This window comes from Phoenix dactylifera, chromosome 11 (genome assembly GCF_051530095.1).
Source record: "Phoenix dactylifera cultivar Ajwa chromosome 11, Ajwa_hap1_PhDact_Kaust_v1.1, whole genome shotgun sequence".
Classification (NCBI taxonomy): domain Eukaryota; kingdom Viridiplantae; phylum Streptophyta; class Magnoliopsida; order Arecales; family Arecaceae; genus Phoenix; species Phoenix dactylifera.
The window spans coordinates 16,820,552-16,836,707 of record NC_143200.1 but is presented as its reverse complement, the minus strand read 5'-3'; the positions used below and the strand labels follow the sequence as shown (position 1 = coordinate 16,836,707).

The window sequence follows — 16,156 nt, the reverse complement described above, 5'->3', positions numbered from 1 at the left end:
TCATAAAAATATAGTATATTTCAAAATAACTTATATTTAGTTGAGCATCTGTTTTTTAGAAAAATTATATAAAATATTTATTATATTTCTAATAAAAAAAGATTTTTACACATCCTATCTAAAAGATTAAAAATATTTGTAGAAAAAAATATTTTAATTTTCATTGCATTTTTTCATATTCCATATAGATTTTTCTTTCCTATATAAAATTTTTATTTCTTTGAAAAAACTATTTTTTTATTTTTTAAAAAATTCAATCAAATATAAGGTATTTTTTCATCATCTTTTTTTTTATTTTTCATTAGAAAAATGAAAGAGAGTGTGGGTGATTCGAACTTGGGTTCGGACAAACGTTGAATCCCTGTTGACCTCATCAAGGGTATGAGCTAAGAGGGAGGACTCCAAGCCCATGCTTGTTTGGTGTCGTGCTTGATGTGCCCATTCGACGAGCTTTTAAAGGGTTTATGGTGATTGCCTTCCTCCTTGAGCTGTGGAAATTTGTAAATCAAACATGTTTAGATTTATTGGAATTGGGTAGGTATGCTCTCCCCTTCACCTAGGATCATGGTAAATTATATCTTGCACACACCAAACTAATTAAATCATCTAATTTCCTTGAGCCAAACACCGAAAGAAGCATATGATGAATAGGGCTATAAAAATAAGACGACTTGATTGGTATTGTGCACAACCATGGGGTGCACATGGTGCATGATATAATTTCTTCTAGGATCGAAGGGCAAAGGGCTCTGAGGGCTCCTTTGGTTGTAGATAGGGTTGGTACTTCTTGACTCTATCTATATGAATCATGTAGAAAGTCTGGTAAATTGGAATAGGCATAGTGAGATGTTAATCTTAGCTGAATCAACATTACCAACTCATTCTTTAGTCAGGTTGAGTACAGGTACATAGAGTTGCCTTGCCTGATTTATAATATGAGCTTGTCTAGTAATTAGATTGAATCTACATGATTATCTTTCAAGCCTCAAAGTGATATTATATTATTTTTATTTAATTACACAAGGAATATAATTTGAAAATTATTTTTGATCAAACGATTCTCAAGTTAACTCAAACGATTAGGTCATTATCCCATCAGATTATGAATTTACAATATATTTTCAGCTCTATTGATATTTGATACTAATTAATTATTTTGATATGCATCGTAGTTTACCAATATTGTTTTAATGAACATATGCAAAAAAATGATCATTTACTTGGGGATCTTCTAGACTTATTTATCTAAGTTCTAATAAAAAGTTTTTAAAAGGTGAATTTTTTTTTAGTACGTACAGACTAATGTTAAAATTGGGTAATCTGCAGTCAGTGAATATGGCCAATATAATATAATTTATCATGCACTTCTTATCATTTTGGTGCAATTAGAAATTAAATCTGGATCCTCCATGAATCAAATGAGCTACTGTAAATGGGTCGGCTTGACTCGTAACCTGATCCATTTAGGCTCGACCTAACTCATTCTTGAAGATCCGTCAGGCCCAGAGAGATTTAAATATTAAACCTATTGTACATTTTGGACTGGGTTTAGACTTTATAAACTTCAACCCGATGCGATCCGTGCACTATATGGGTCTATTTTGGGTCCTTCCACTGCTTACCTAACCCAACTAAATCTGTATCGACCCAAAGAAAGTATTCTAAGTCTTTTTTTTTTTTTCCTTTCCCCTGTTACGAGAAAAGTGATCAAAGTGCTCAAGAACTCGATCTCACTACATTAATTATATCTGAAATTAATTTGAGTTTAGACTAGACTCCACGAAGAAAATATTAATCTCCCTGCATTAATCAATCTCAAATTAATTGATCCAAAAAAAAATAAATTCTAAGTCATTTTTCTCAGCAACGAAAACACCAGTTGTTGAGGTTATGAGCATTTTGAATTAGATTGCACTTCTAGATAAACATGAATTCATGAAGTTATGATTATGTTAGTAAATAATTTTGTGGTAGTTAAAATTTAATTTGAGTTAGAAGTAAAAACAATTTTTTTATAAAATATTATTAGTAAACAAATATAGATTTGGATCTAACTCGGCATCGATTTAAGCCTAAATACTTTGGGTTAGGTTTAGGTGATACATGACTCCGTCCTGATCTGAACGACCCATTGGATTTGAAGTAATTTTCATGGATCCGATCCCGTCCAATCTAATTATCTACTGAATTAGGTCTGGGTCCAATATCTATACATGGAATGGATTGGATCAGGGTCAAGCAAGTTCAATCCAACCCAAGCCGTTTCAGTCCTATCCATCCACCATATGTATGTAATTTTTTTTTTTTTTTGTTAAGGTGGGTGGATCATACCTGACGAGTATGGATACATCCAATAAAATCGAAAAACAAAATACCTCGGAGTACCAGGAGCAACTTTCCATCTCCAACCCATAGAATATTACCGGAGTGACTAGCTACATAAGCAGCCACCCAGTCCGCAGCTCCATTAGCTTCACGGAACACGTACTTGGCCTGAAAGACCACCCCCATCATTGTCCAGATATCTCGGAATAAAGGGTGGGCACTACCATTACCCCTAAGCCCCCTCCAGACCTAACTGATGACCGTGGCCGAATTGCCTTTCAGAACAACGGAACTGGCCCGTAAAACACATCGGACGTGACGAAGGCCCGCTCAAGCGGCCCTCAGCTTCGCATCCGGGACCGATATATCGAAGAGTTGACCGTCCCCTGAGCCACAATCCTAACAGACGGGTCTCGAATAACAAAATCTGCGCCGTTCCTCGTACCTCCGTTCAAGACAGACCCATCGAAGTCGATTTTAAGGAAATTCGGGAGGTGAAAATGTGAATTTCTTTTAAAAAAAACCAAATTGGCACATGAATGGAAATATAATATCTGAAAAATGTGAGCAAATTGCAAGATTAAATAGAAAATTTAACCTAAAAGGAGCAAAGTAGGCCGTCGTTCTTGACTGGTATAATCGCGCCACTTTCCCATGCACAAACTCGACCACCGCGAGCGCCACTGCCCCGGCTCCGATGAGCGGTCCGTGGCCGGCCAGCCGCGATCGCGCCTGATTCGCCAACGTGCCGTCCAAGAAGCTGAGCATCGCCAGGGCCGATCAGAACTGGGTGAGGGTGGAGGTGTTCCCCGGTGGCGGGACGTCCTTCTCCCGGGAGGGTGAAGTGGTTCGTCGAACAGATGGCGAAGCTCGTCCCGCTGAAGAGCGGGAAGATCCGGACGGTTCTTGATGTCGGGTGCGCGGTGAGTCGGATTTCCGATTCCGTTTGCCTGCTTCTATTGCTGGATTTGAGTTTGAGTTTTTGCAATCCATTTGCTTTCAGTTCTGTTATCAGTTCGCTGCAAGGTTTTCCTATCTTTCTGGAATAATTCTTTGATAGTAGCGGTGCTATGCTGCTTGATAATTAATTTCATACTTTATTCCAGCTTTATTTCCTTGTCTTTATTTTGGGTGTTCTTAGTCTTAGGTATATGACAATCACAAAAGCATTTAAAGAGAATTAGAAAGATTTCAATTCGCTTTTTCCACGATCTTATTTGGTTTATATTGGGTTGTTGCATAGTTGCCTGCTAGATCAAGTTTTTGTAGGTCTCTTGGCAATCTTATTGCTAGAGACATCACATTTGTGTTTGGTGTCAAGTGACACCTTGCAGCTACTCACTTTGTTTTTACTTGGACTGTATCATAATGTGTGTGTATTACCATTTAGGTGATCCAGTTTCATGTGTTATGGAGAGGAACTTGTTGAGACTTTATGATAGTATTCCCATATTGCCCAAAAAGTGGAAATAAACATGCCTACAGCTTTTGTATCTTTTCCTATCTTTTTTGCACGTGATGTGGTTCCAAGCTTTTTGGAATGAGATGATGGCAACGAGTTTGATCTCTTTGTCCTGTCACTTTGCTGCCTGCCTTTTAACCATTTCTTTTATTTTTTACTGATTATCTCTCTCCATTCCTTATTTTTGCCTGTCTACTATGCCCCTAATTTGCTTTTAATTAGCTATGCAAATTATTGAAGTATTTTTTCCAGATTTTTTGATGTCACGGGGGCAACTTTTATATTAGAATCACCTAACTTCATTGCTTTCAGTCTTTCAACTTTGTTCTTATTGAATCACGTAGAAGCTTTTGATTCCAATTCACTCTAAAAAAGTTGAGCATTTTATCAAGTTATTCTGCGATGTGTGCGTGGAAGCCAACTTCTAATTGTCTCTCTATATTAGACTCATTGATGGAGGATGATCTAATAAGAAATCTAGGTGAACTTCTATTAGGCGCAAATATAGAGATTAAGACATTTTATTTTATTTGAGAATTTGAGAATTTTGTTTTTATGCGGACTCTAGAACTAGAATTTTGTGGAGTCTAAAATTAGAATTTTATGTGAATTCCAGTATTTTATTTTATACATATTCTTATTAGGATTTTGGGTTGTCTATATAAATCCATGACTATGTTAATAAGAATACAGTTTGCATTATTAAGATTTGAGAATATAGAATATTAAATTTCCCTCTCTCTCCGCATTCTTCTCCTCCTCTTCTCTTTCTTCCTCCTCCTCTTCTTCTCTCTCCTTCTCTCTTTGTCCTGCGTCACTCATTAACTTCATTGCTTTTAGTCTTTCAACTTTATTCTTATCTAATCGCATGGAGGCTTCTGATACCAATTCACTCTGGAAAAATTGAGCATTTTATCAAGTTATCATGCATGTGTGTGTGTGTGTGTGTTTTTTTTTTTTTTTTTTTTTGGGGGGGGGGGGGGGGGTGTGGTCCTTGAATAGTTGAGGTCTTGGGGTGATATTTGTTTGTCTCTGTGTGCTGGAGAGTCTTCCAACTTCATAGCTTTTGCTTTCATCATTCAAGCTCTTTCTTATTCAGTCAACTTGCAGCATTCTTAATATCACTTCTTGGGAAGAGGAAGGATAGGGTTGACTAGAGCACCAAAAAACCTTGTGCACTAGGAAGAGAGTGAATCCAAGAATTGAAATATTTTGTAATGTGCCCAGCATGGCAATTATGCTGCAATATTTTGCAACATTTAGAGCAGATTAGCACAGAGCAATATGCAAGCATGAGAAAAGCCTCTTTCTTCATTTTTTGGGATAGTATTTTTCATTTTTAAGATTCATCAAGTTTCATTGCTGTATACTAGTTTTCAGAACCTTTTTCAGATAAATAACCTAATTTTTAATTAATAAACATCAATTTTTGATTTCTTGATAATTGATGTTTAACGCTCTGCATTAGATAGTTTCCTATAATTTGCCGTACAAACTAAGATGATGCAACTATGTTTATACATTAATCATACAAGAAAGCTCAAATTTCACAACCAGAATTTAAAGGCACATACCTTTGGTACTATGGAATTACTTATATATGTTATTACTATCAAAGAGTTTATACTGTGGTATATTTTAATTTCTAATCATTGGTCTGATGTAGAATGACACTTTTTTGTCACTACATTGTTTAATCTGTAAATCAGGCCTTAAATTCCTCTGGAAAATAAGCCCAAAAGAATGAAATTTTAAATTGTCTCGAATAGAAGCAAGGATGTCAGGATCATCAGGCATGAGGCACTAGATCAAAGTATAGGTCAGTTTGAACCTTATAGTTTCGTCCTTCGTTTCATAAAAGAATAATTTCATACCTTCACAAGTCAATCAATTTGCAAAAAGACAATTAGCCAAGCTGAACTAGTCACCTCAGATACCTCTTTTGTCATTGAATCTGATAGGAAATTTTGTAATTTTTGTAATAATTCGTCACAAAGAACAAAATAATTTGGAATAGGATTTCTTTTTTACTAGATCTGCTTTCATATTTTATAAGTGGTTATTTGTTTTCTTGCCTTTCTGCATTTTACTTGTAACTTCTAAAAAGCTGTATACTGACTTTGTTGAATCTTTACCACTACACTGCTGCCATTTTGTCATCATTTTGACAAGGGAAAGAGATAATTTATCTAGCTGATTTGCCTTGGGAATTGATAATCTGCATGCCTCTTTTTCTTGACAAGAATACCTTTTCCTCATTATGACTGGGATCAGTAGTTGTTGTGGATCCATTATTACTGTTCTTTTGTTCATTCAAGTTTGACACCCATGGGAGGAGCACAACCGTATTACCCTTCTGTGTCCGGTGGGACAATTTTCATGACAAACATGGATTTTAGCATGCTGCTACTATTTGTAACTTTGTATAGCCATGAATTTTCATCCGATGTTCTATTTGGAGATCTTCTGAAGAAAGTAGAATTGATGAAGAGTACCTTTACCATCTGACTTTAGTCTTGATAGGTAAATCTTGACTTTCTGTAGGATGTTTCCCCTTTGGGTTCTCCTATCAAACCAACACTATTCAATTCTAGAAAGTTTTGACCATAAAATATCAGTCACTATACGTTATTTCAGGAAGTTGTAGAAGGGAATTTTTGATGCATTTTGATCTAGAAACTTGATTATTTTTTAATGTTTATTTTGTCATTTTGAGTAATTTTGGAGGTAGTGGTAGGTGAACTCTGGCCTATAACTCCAAGGAAATGATTGGTGACCCCATACTTTTGTGACCCTTGATATATCCTGAGCATCCCAAATCTTTCTATAATGGGTGTATGTTTTGTAGTTATTGCATAGCAAATCCTTTTTATTTATCAGTAATGACTTGCTCTTTTTTGTCTATAAGCGAGCTACTAATTGAATCCTGTCTTTCTCCATGTTGTATCACAAGTCCAGCGAAGTGCAAGAGCTCTAAAATGACTTTACTTCTTTGCCCTTCGAGTATAAAACATAATCCATGAAACTTCCCAAATATAGAAATCTTGCATCCAATAATATATTAGTATTATTTTTCAAAGCTACAGATATTGTCGAGGAAAGTATTAGTCATAGCTGAGAATAAATAAACAGTTAATACATCCTCCTGATCATTTAGTAGGTTGTTATGTGCAAAAAACACATTATGTTTTTCTGGATATAAGTGGAATATTTTTGTTCCGTAAGTCATAGGGGAAGGGTTCAGTGTCATAGTAAATCTCATCTGCAGGTGCGACATTGTTGATATTCTACTCGAAATCAGGATTTTTCATAGTGAAAATGGTTGCTTCCATCCTGACAAGCTTCTCAACATTGGCAACTCCATAGCAGCTAGTGCAAACTAGGCTAAAAAAAGAAATCTGTTGATCAAGCATTTCTGTAGATGATAATATTGTCATGATTTAACAGAGAAAATCTTTGCTTTCTTATCATCTTTTTTCTGAAGGGTGTATTCGAGCATAAAGAATAAGGACATCAGGAAAAAGGACAAGACAAAGTTTTTCACATACTCTTTATTCTAAGGTATCAACTTTGAGATCCTGGATTCACCAGGCCCACATTAGCAAATTCTTTGGGAATGCCAGGGCCGGATAGGTTGCTACATCAACATATCTTTGTTGTATGCTATGGACCGTTTATCCAGTCAATTTAAGGACTGGGTTATTTAATGAAGAAAATTGTTCTCTTCTGGTTTGAAGGTCATCAGTTGGTTCTCATGGCATGGCTCACATGATTTATACTAGCAGAGAATTTTTTTTTTGGTTTTCTGATCTTCCTGAGGAGAGTGATTGCGCAACCTCCCATGAAATTCTGAGCTATACCAGTTTGTATCTCTTAGAGACAGCGAATAGGCAGAAAATGAGTTTATAGATCAATGGATTTTTGGCAATTGTTTACGGTTGAGCTACATATTAGATATTGACCGGTCAAATGGAAATGAGTTTGCGGATCAATGAATTTTTGGCAATTGTTTATGGTTGAGCTACATATTAGATATTGATCGGTCAAAAGACTGTCCTCTAGAGGCAAACTGTTCCTCTGGAAGCAGCGCCATGTGGTCAGTCCCAAGGCTTAACCTAATCAGCAAGAGAACCTAAATTAGGGAAGAACATTAGTTCAATTTTGATCATAAGAGTTATTTTTAGCTTATTGAAATTTCCAAAAATTGTTTCTAGGATACATGGGTTTACATATTTCTTAAAATCTATGGAAGAGAGGTATCTGAAGCTAATCAAAATGTAAGGTTGGTTTAGGTATCATCTCAGTTAGGTATAATTATTATCCTTCACAAACTTGCATGACCCATTTAGTTACATTTGGTTAAAAAACGTCTATATTTTATAGCCTTTCATTTCATGATCTTTTAAACCTACTATTTTTCTTTGATTGTGCATGAAACTTGTCATTATTTGCTACCATTTTTTTTTTTGGCGGGGGGGGGGGGGGAAGGGGGTCAGTGAAGGTAGCAAGAGGATCTTAACTTATTTCAGTATTAGTAACAAGTGTTTGTATGCTGCAAAATAAAACTTCGTAGGCCATCACAATTATCAAATCATACTATTTTATTAATTCTTTGTGCTTTTTTTGGTGAAAATTCTTTGTGCTTTATTTGTACTCAACTGACAAATAAAATACATAAACACATTTTAATGGTTCATGTTAAGTGGGTTAGCAATGTCAACAATTGAATCCCTAAGAACAGAAAAGGGGGTGTTTTGGATTGGAGCAACTATCATCTTCCTTCAATAGCCTAGATAAGAGAAACAAAACAAACTTGTACAAAGGTAAAATAGAGATATAAAAAGAAAGCAAACAGGCATGGCGTTCGCTTAAAAGATCAACAAAAACATTTTTTTTTTTAATTTTTACTGTAGATTGGGAAGACTTCTGAAGCCCAACTCTTTGACAAGCTTGCATTGTTGGTAAAGAATACCTCTCGACCTTTGATTCTTCTAACCAATTGTTAGAACCTTCCATCCGACAAGACAATCTTTAGTTTTCCTCCATAATTAAAGATCCATTTACTAATTCAATCCACACCTTGTGTGCCTTTAAACTTATAGATTGAAATCATTGGAATATTGTAAATCAGATTGTTTTGCAGACATTCTACTCAATCATTAATTTTTTCCCCAAAAAGAATAAAAAGAAAGAACCATTTAATTATGAGCATATGCTCTGGACAGCATTGATGATGATCATCCGCATTAAAGGTTTTTTCTTGGGTATTTGGTTTCATTATGAGAAAATCATGCAGAAGCTTAAATTGGAAAGAAATGATATAACTCTCTACGACACAGCAATATAACACTGAATAGTCAAAACAGAAGCATATATTAATAGTCTAAAGGTTGTGAGAGTTATACCAAAATATAAAAAAAAAGTTATGAGATTGAATAAAACTTCAAAGATAAGGTGGTAAAGCCCAAAATATGCTTCTGCCAAAGCATTTAGTGAGCTACCAAGGAAAACAGTCTCTCAGTATGTTTGTGAGAGTGGGGTTGAGTGTTCGCCTACTTGAGTCAACTCGAAAACTATATATCTGAGCCAGCTTCAGTGATTAACAAAATCCCATAATTTTAGTTTATTTTATTTTCATCAATGCTATTAGTATATGCCTCTTCATTTTCAAGTTCCTATATTAATTTTAATTGACTCAAACTCAGCTAAGAAATAATTATTTTTTGGAGAAATAAGCTGAGAAATGATTATGGGTCCTGTTTTGGGATGTTTTATTTTCTATAGTAATTATTGCGTGCATGTATTTAAGTCTCGCGCAATGGCAACTTCATTTTTTTGTTACTTTTTCTACCTTCTACTGCCACAACCATTCTCTCTTTCGCAGTTGAAGTATATGGGAGCAACAGGTGGTTCAAGGTTATTTACAATATGCTGAGAAGTCCCTGATATTGAAGTTTTGGCGTGGTTAACAGCCTGTTGAATCTCTCTTATAAGACAATTTCAAGTATGTGAACTATACGTACACACTGCTCTCACATGAAGAATTTTTCAGAGACATTCTCCTTGTAAAGGAGATTTTCATGTCCATTAATTTGTATCTAATATAAAAGCAAGCCATCCAAGTACCAAAATTAAATCCCAAAGGGAAAGGATAAAAATACAATATGTTAAGGATGGTCTATGTCCTTTTTTTCATAACTTTTCTTCCCTAAATATTTTGCATTATTTGAGCTCTTAAAATGTAAGTATAAAATATAAATATTCATAAAAAATACATAAATATATATAATATTATTTTAGAAAAGAACCAAGACAACAAATAGCCAAAAACCTCTTAAAATTTAGATGAATCCTCGAGATGTCAAGTTTTAGTGACCTATGATTGTCTATGCTAGGATGATCATGAAATACTCTGTTATGCTTCCTTATATATGTTACACAATATAAATATTCATAAATCATAAAAATTAAAATAACAGAATAGAAATAATTTGCAATGGAAGAGTTCTGTATGATGAGGTGGACAAATAGGTGGTGTGGCTTAAGTATATTCTACAATTATCTGAAGATCATAAAGTATTTATCAAGCAGCAACATGTCATATAGGCCAATTCCTTTTTTCTTTCAACATGACTAAGAGTAAATTTAATCATCTCCTCAAAGTGAAAAAAAAAGCTGAAAATTGATTGAAAACTATTTTTAGAGGTAAAGATTACTTTGCTGCTATAAAAGTTATCTCTAAAACTCTATTCTCTCCCTTACTAGAAAAAAAAACTTTATTTTCTCATAGATTACTAGAAAAAAAACTCTATTTTCTTATATCATAATGGTTTCCCTTTCCTCGCTTTGAGAACTTTTCTAGCCATATTTACTTATGATTTCATACTTACCGCATCTTTTGTCAGTTCACCTTAAGAATTCCAAAGTATATTAGAGGATCTAGCAATAAAACATATATGGAGTTTTCTGGCTTTTTGTACTATCTTGGCTATGCTGACCACACCAGCATAAGATGAAAATAACCTAATTTGGCTCATTAGAAGGCCAGAGATAAAAATTTTATGGACAGTGCTAGATCCCCAATCCAGGAAAAATTGATTCCTGGGTTTGAATGCCATTTTATAATTAGCTGCGTAAACTACTTTGAAAATTAGCCCCTCTGATACACAGTTGTACCGATCTTCAAAGACACTTTTGCATATCGAGCCTCGTCTTTAGACAAACTTTACACATGCAGGACTAGAAATTTAATATCCATAAATCTAAGGGCGAGGGAATAAAATTCCTGGTTAATATAGGGTCCTCAACATCATAAAACAAATGGTTGGTGGGTGGTAGCTAACTTCGTGCGGTTTAACCTAGAAACTAATGCAGGGCCTAAAAACTTAATATCCATGAAAACTAGGGGCTGGGAATAAAATTCCTGGTTTATTTAAGGTCCTCACATCAAATAGTAGTAAAACCTAGGGATGGAAGCATGGGAGTTAATTTCTCATTGTTTAACCTGGAAACCAATTATACAAGAAGACTGTTAATATCAATACAATACATTAAAGGAGAGTTCGGTAGTCTCTCAAAACGATAAGTGTTGAACTGAAGTTCACCCAAATGTTGGCATCGAAAATCTCTACGCGGTACCTTCCACTAAATGAGATCGCTTTGGACCATACCCTGAATATCTAGATGTCGGCGTCGGAGACCTCCACACGGTGCCATCCGAAGAAAATTGCTATGTACCATAGCTTTAAAAAAAACAGTATATATCTTAATGAATGAACCATGAAACACCCTCGCTACTCCGTATTTGCCTTAATTGAACTGTGATCCATCTGCCTTGCCTTCGGACACTAAAACAAGAATAAAACAAAGTAGAGAAAAAAAATCGACGAAACGATACCCATCTTAATGAATAAGCTGTGAAATGTCTCTCTTGCTTTGTACCTCTTTTAATGAATAGTGAACTATCTGCCTTCTTTCTGGAGTACGTAGCCTACTGAAACAAGAAGAATATAGAAGGTAGAGAAAATAAATAGAGGAGATCACTTTGTAGGCAAGCATGACTGTGCCATTATGCCGGCAGGGGGATGATATGGTCAACTCGCCTCATCGTAGCTGCTGGGGATGGCAATCGTAGTTGTCCTAATGAAACAAGAAAAAAATATAGAAAAACAAATTGGAAGAGATTACTCTGCATGCATGCGTGACCATGCCAACCTGCTCGTAAGTGGATGTGTGATGTTATGTTGCATGCCTGCTGTAGGTGCAGTCGCTTCGTCATCCCGCCGTGGTGAGATGCAGAGATCGTTGCGACGTTATATGTTGTTGCTCGAAAAGTATTGGGACCACAACCTCTTTCTTCCCTCCCATGTCCCTTTCTTATTAGAGTATTGGGGGGCTATTGCAAGAGACCTGCAATCGTCCTCTTTCCGCACCATCATTTGAGAAAGGGAGAACATCGCTGACCTAAAACGTAAGTTTTCTTCCTCTGATTTTTTTTTCTGCAAAAATCAATATTGTAATTCTTAAAATATTTTTTCTATTATGTATCTATAGAAAAAATATGCTTATTTACATCTTCGGCATCAACATATTACATGGATATGCAAATGTTGAAAATACTGGAGTACCAAAATAGGTTATGACATAATATAAAATGAAATAATATATTCAACAGAAAAGTTAGATTTATTACTATGATCTAAATATATTAATGAATTTGTGTATGGCTTAAAGCACCAATTGCTCCTATTAGATATATGGAGCAAAAATGAGAAATTATTATTAGCCCTTAATAGGAAAGTATTGCGAACAAAAAAAATGATTGAAGAATTGCTGAAATTGGATCCACATGATTATCAAGTGCAGTTTAAAATATGATTATATCTGATAATTTGCTTGTACAAGAATCTTCAATTATTTTAATTTTTTTAGGGGGTGAAATTCACGTGCAAGGCAACTTTAAAATAGGTTGGCACCTCCTATGGTTGGTGGTATAAAGCATATTATAGTTATAGAGTTGCAGTAAAAGTTTATGGTGATACTTTTTGGTGCAACAATATGGTAAAAATAATCAGCCTCCAACTTTATGGTAAAGTTGCGATACATTTTTTATATCATACTTTATTTGCTAAAAATAGATATATTATTGTTTTAATTAAAAAAAATTAACTATTATATATCTATCCTTTGAAGGTATAAATTAAGCACTATCGTTGAGGATAAAACTAGTGCAGCAACTTTTATATTATTTGGAAAATTAGCTTAGCAAATAATTGGTATCTCAGTACCTAACCTTGTGATGGATGCAAAATGCGACAAATTTACTCTTCCAACTGTTGTTAAAAAGATTCTTGATGGCACCTATATCTTCCAAATTATCTTTGGGTCACAAAGTTATAACGACAATATTTATAATTTCAAAGCAAACATTTTTACAGAAAGTGAATCTCAATGTACTATTCTAGATGAAAGTTCTAGATCCAGACTTTCTTCGTCTCAAGTTCAAGAAAAACATGTTATTTCGACTCCTGAAAAAAAGATTTATAATGAACTTTTTCAAGAAGCAACTCCTTCTAAGAAATCACCAAATACAAGCCGGTAACATACTTTAAATATTGTTCTTTCTCTATTTTTTTTCTTCTACCAAAAAAAAATCGATATAGCTCCACATTACTATTATAGAGAACTATTAACTGCATCGCCTGTAAAGAGATTAGTGGACGTAATTCAACTTTAAACATTTCTTTCCTATCTATTTCTTTTTTTTTCTTTCATAATTTCTAATCATATTTCATTGTTGAATCTTAAAAACTGAATAATACTCTTATAGATTTTTTTCAACTCTTTTTTTCAGTTTAAACGAACAACTTACGGATAATGAACATTAAGACTGATGTAAGTTTATTTGCTAAAAGAAAATGGTATTTTTTATTATAAAAAAAATATATGCTGATAAGTTATCGTATTTTTTCCCCTTCTATTTCAGATAAACTCTGCTGCGACAGTGCGGGTTACATACTAGTATGCAATATGACTGAGCTCACCAATTCCTTCCTTCCCTTCCTCTCTCTCTCTCTCTCTCTCACTCTCTCACTCTCTCACTCGCTCACTTACTCAAACACACATATGTACCTCAGTGATGTAGCTATGTGTAAGAGGCCACCCAGTCAGCAGCTGTGTTGGCTTTCCTCCCTTTTATAGACTATGAATTAAACCTGAAATATTAACAACTACCATCAATCAAACTTCTCTGAGAGGATGAAAGAATAGCAGTTGAAATGGACCTTGGTGGGAATTAAAAGGCATCCACTTTACGTTAGCAGCATCCTGTTGGACGTCCCGAGGCTTGGAATCTACTTTTGCTTTTCTTTTTCTCCTTTCTTCTTTTGTTGTTATTCTCTACCTCCATATGCAGACTTATCAATGTTGGCTTGGACATATGTGATGAGCCTCCCCCTTTTCAGCTAGAGATAAAAATTTGAACCTCGAAAATAATTCGGATAGAGATGAAAATATAAATTTGTAAAAGTATTGTCTTCAAAAGTTTATTATTCTAAAAAACATTGTCAAAATATTTTAAAAAAAAGTTCGATCACTAAATGTACGTAGGAAAAGAAACAATGTCATGTTAAATTATTTAATTAGATATATTTATTCACATGGAAACAAGTATAAAGAGCATAAAATGATTTTTTTTTTTTTTTGATAAAAAGACCACTAGCAACATGTAGCATCATTTGTTTTTTCAATTCATAAAGCTTTCTTCAATTAGCCAGGAAAAATTCATGGATAAATGGTAAAATTGATACTAAATTCCTGAATACTGTATGACTGTTGATTAGTTTAATTAAGGAGCACATTTCAGGAAATTATTTGGGAAAAGAAAAGCCAGCAATAGCTCACTTTTTGATTGTTCAGAAAATGGTGTTGTGCTTGAACTCACATTTTGTGGCCATAGGAAGAAAGTTAATACTAATAAAAGATTGGCTGTATCGATATCACAGCTTAAAATCTCTATAATAGTAAACTTTGTAAGCGTGTCGATATCCAACACACTGGTGAAGATTCCACTCAAGATGCAATATCGATTATCGCCCAAGCTTAGGGGTGGCAATCGGCTCGGTTCGGATGTGGATCAGACTAAAAATTTATTAATCCAAACTAACTTGTTTATTAAATAGGTCAAAAATCTAAATATAAACCTGACTTGCTTATTAAACACATAATCTGATATGATCTACATAATCTATCTATTAAACAGGTTAAATGAGTTAAATAGGCTAAGTGAGTTTAAATAGATTAAGCAGATCGGGTTAATTAGAACATAAATGAGCTAAATAAGTTTTAAACGGGTTAAATAGTTCTTAAATAGATTAAATGGGTTGAGTCTACATAAAGGACTATTTAATGGGTCAAAATAGGTAAACGAGTCAAAGGTCTAAATATGAAACTGATCCATTAATAAATGAGTCTACATAAGTTGACCCAGATCCAAACGCATTTGTACTAAACATAAATGATTGTAGATCAGCTTGGGTTATAAATTGTCATCCATTCCAGGCTACGCCAGAGGATAAAGGGCTTGTCAAAGAATTATAGTGCAGGTGCTCAAGAAAAAGAATAATAATGTTGAATGCCAAGAGCCTTGGTGGGCTACACCATGAAATATGTGGTAAAGCAGAACATAACAATGGAGCAAAGACAAAAGGCTCGTGAATTTGCCTGTTCAAATATGAAAAAGGACCACCAAACCCACGTCGCCAACCATATCAAAAATTAAAGATTGTATACGTTTGTGTGGCTAGGAACAAGCCATTTAGATAAATTGATTAAAAAATATTTCTAGGTAGGCGAATCTGGCAACCACCCCCTTCAATCATTTAAGAATAAAGTTGCACATGAGATTGGCATGTGAACAAAGAAGAGTCATCAAATTCCAAACTTTGTAATAACAACCACACATGCAAGAATACTACAAAATATTAGCAATGGTTAAGTCACTGCATGGAATCTTCTTGCCCACAGAATGACTAGTCTTTTTCGTTTAGATGACGTAGCAACAGGATGTAGCACGTAGCAAATACTATTGAAATTTTTTCTTTCCCCCCCTCTTTTCATGATTCTAGTTCGGTGGTGATTACAAGCTTCGCATTTTGTCTTTCTCTTAGTTATTGATCAAAGGAAATTGAAAGTTTTGATTTTGGTTGGTAGGAAGATGTTGGCTTATGAGCTTGAAGCTCCAAGTCCAAGGTGCCATGGTATATAATGAATTCAACTTTTGATGCTATTTATGACTATGTTTGTTAATTATTCTTCATCATTGGACTGCTGAGGGACTAAAAGATACTTCCATGGTTGATCGAAACATGC

At 34.5% G+C, this 16,156-nt stretch overlaps 1 long non-coding RNA gene across 3 annotated transcripts; it reads left to right on the top strand.

The window, feature by feature from the left end:
* Positions 1 to 2,932: 2,932 nt before the first annotated feature.
* On the top strand, positions 2,933 to 14,226 carry LOC113462767 (uncharacterized). 3 transcript variants are annotated; one of them, XR_015971207.2, is made up of 3 exons: positions 2,933 to 12,257; positions 13,641 to 13,681; positions 13,773 to 14,226. It is a non-coding gene; the product is annotated as an uncharacterized LOC113462767 (long non-coding RNA). The 3 variants fall into 3 exon arrangements; XR_015971205.2 differs by lacking the exon at positions 13,641 to 13,681; XR_015971206.2 differs by having other exon boundaries at positions 13,641 to 14,226.
* Positions 14,227 to 16,156: the final 1,930 nt, after the last annotated feature.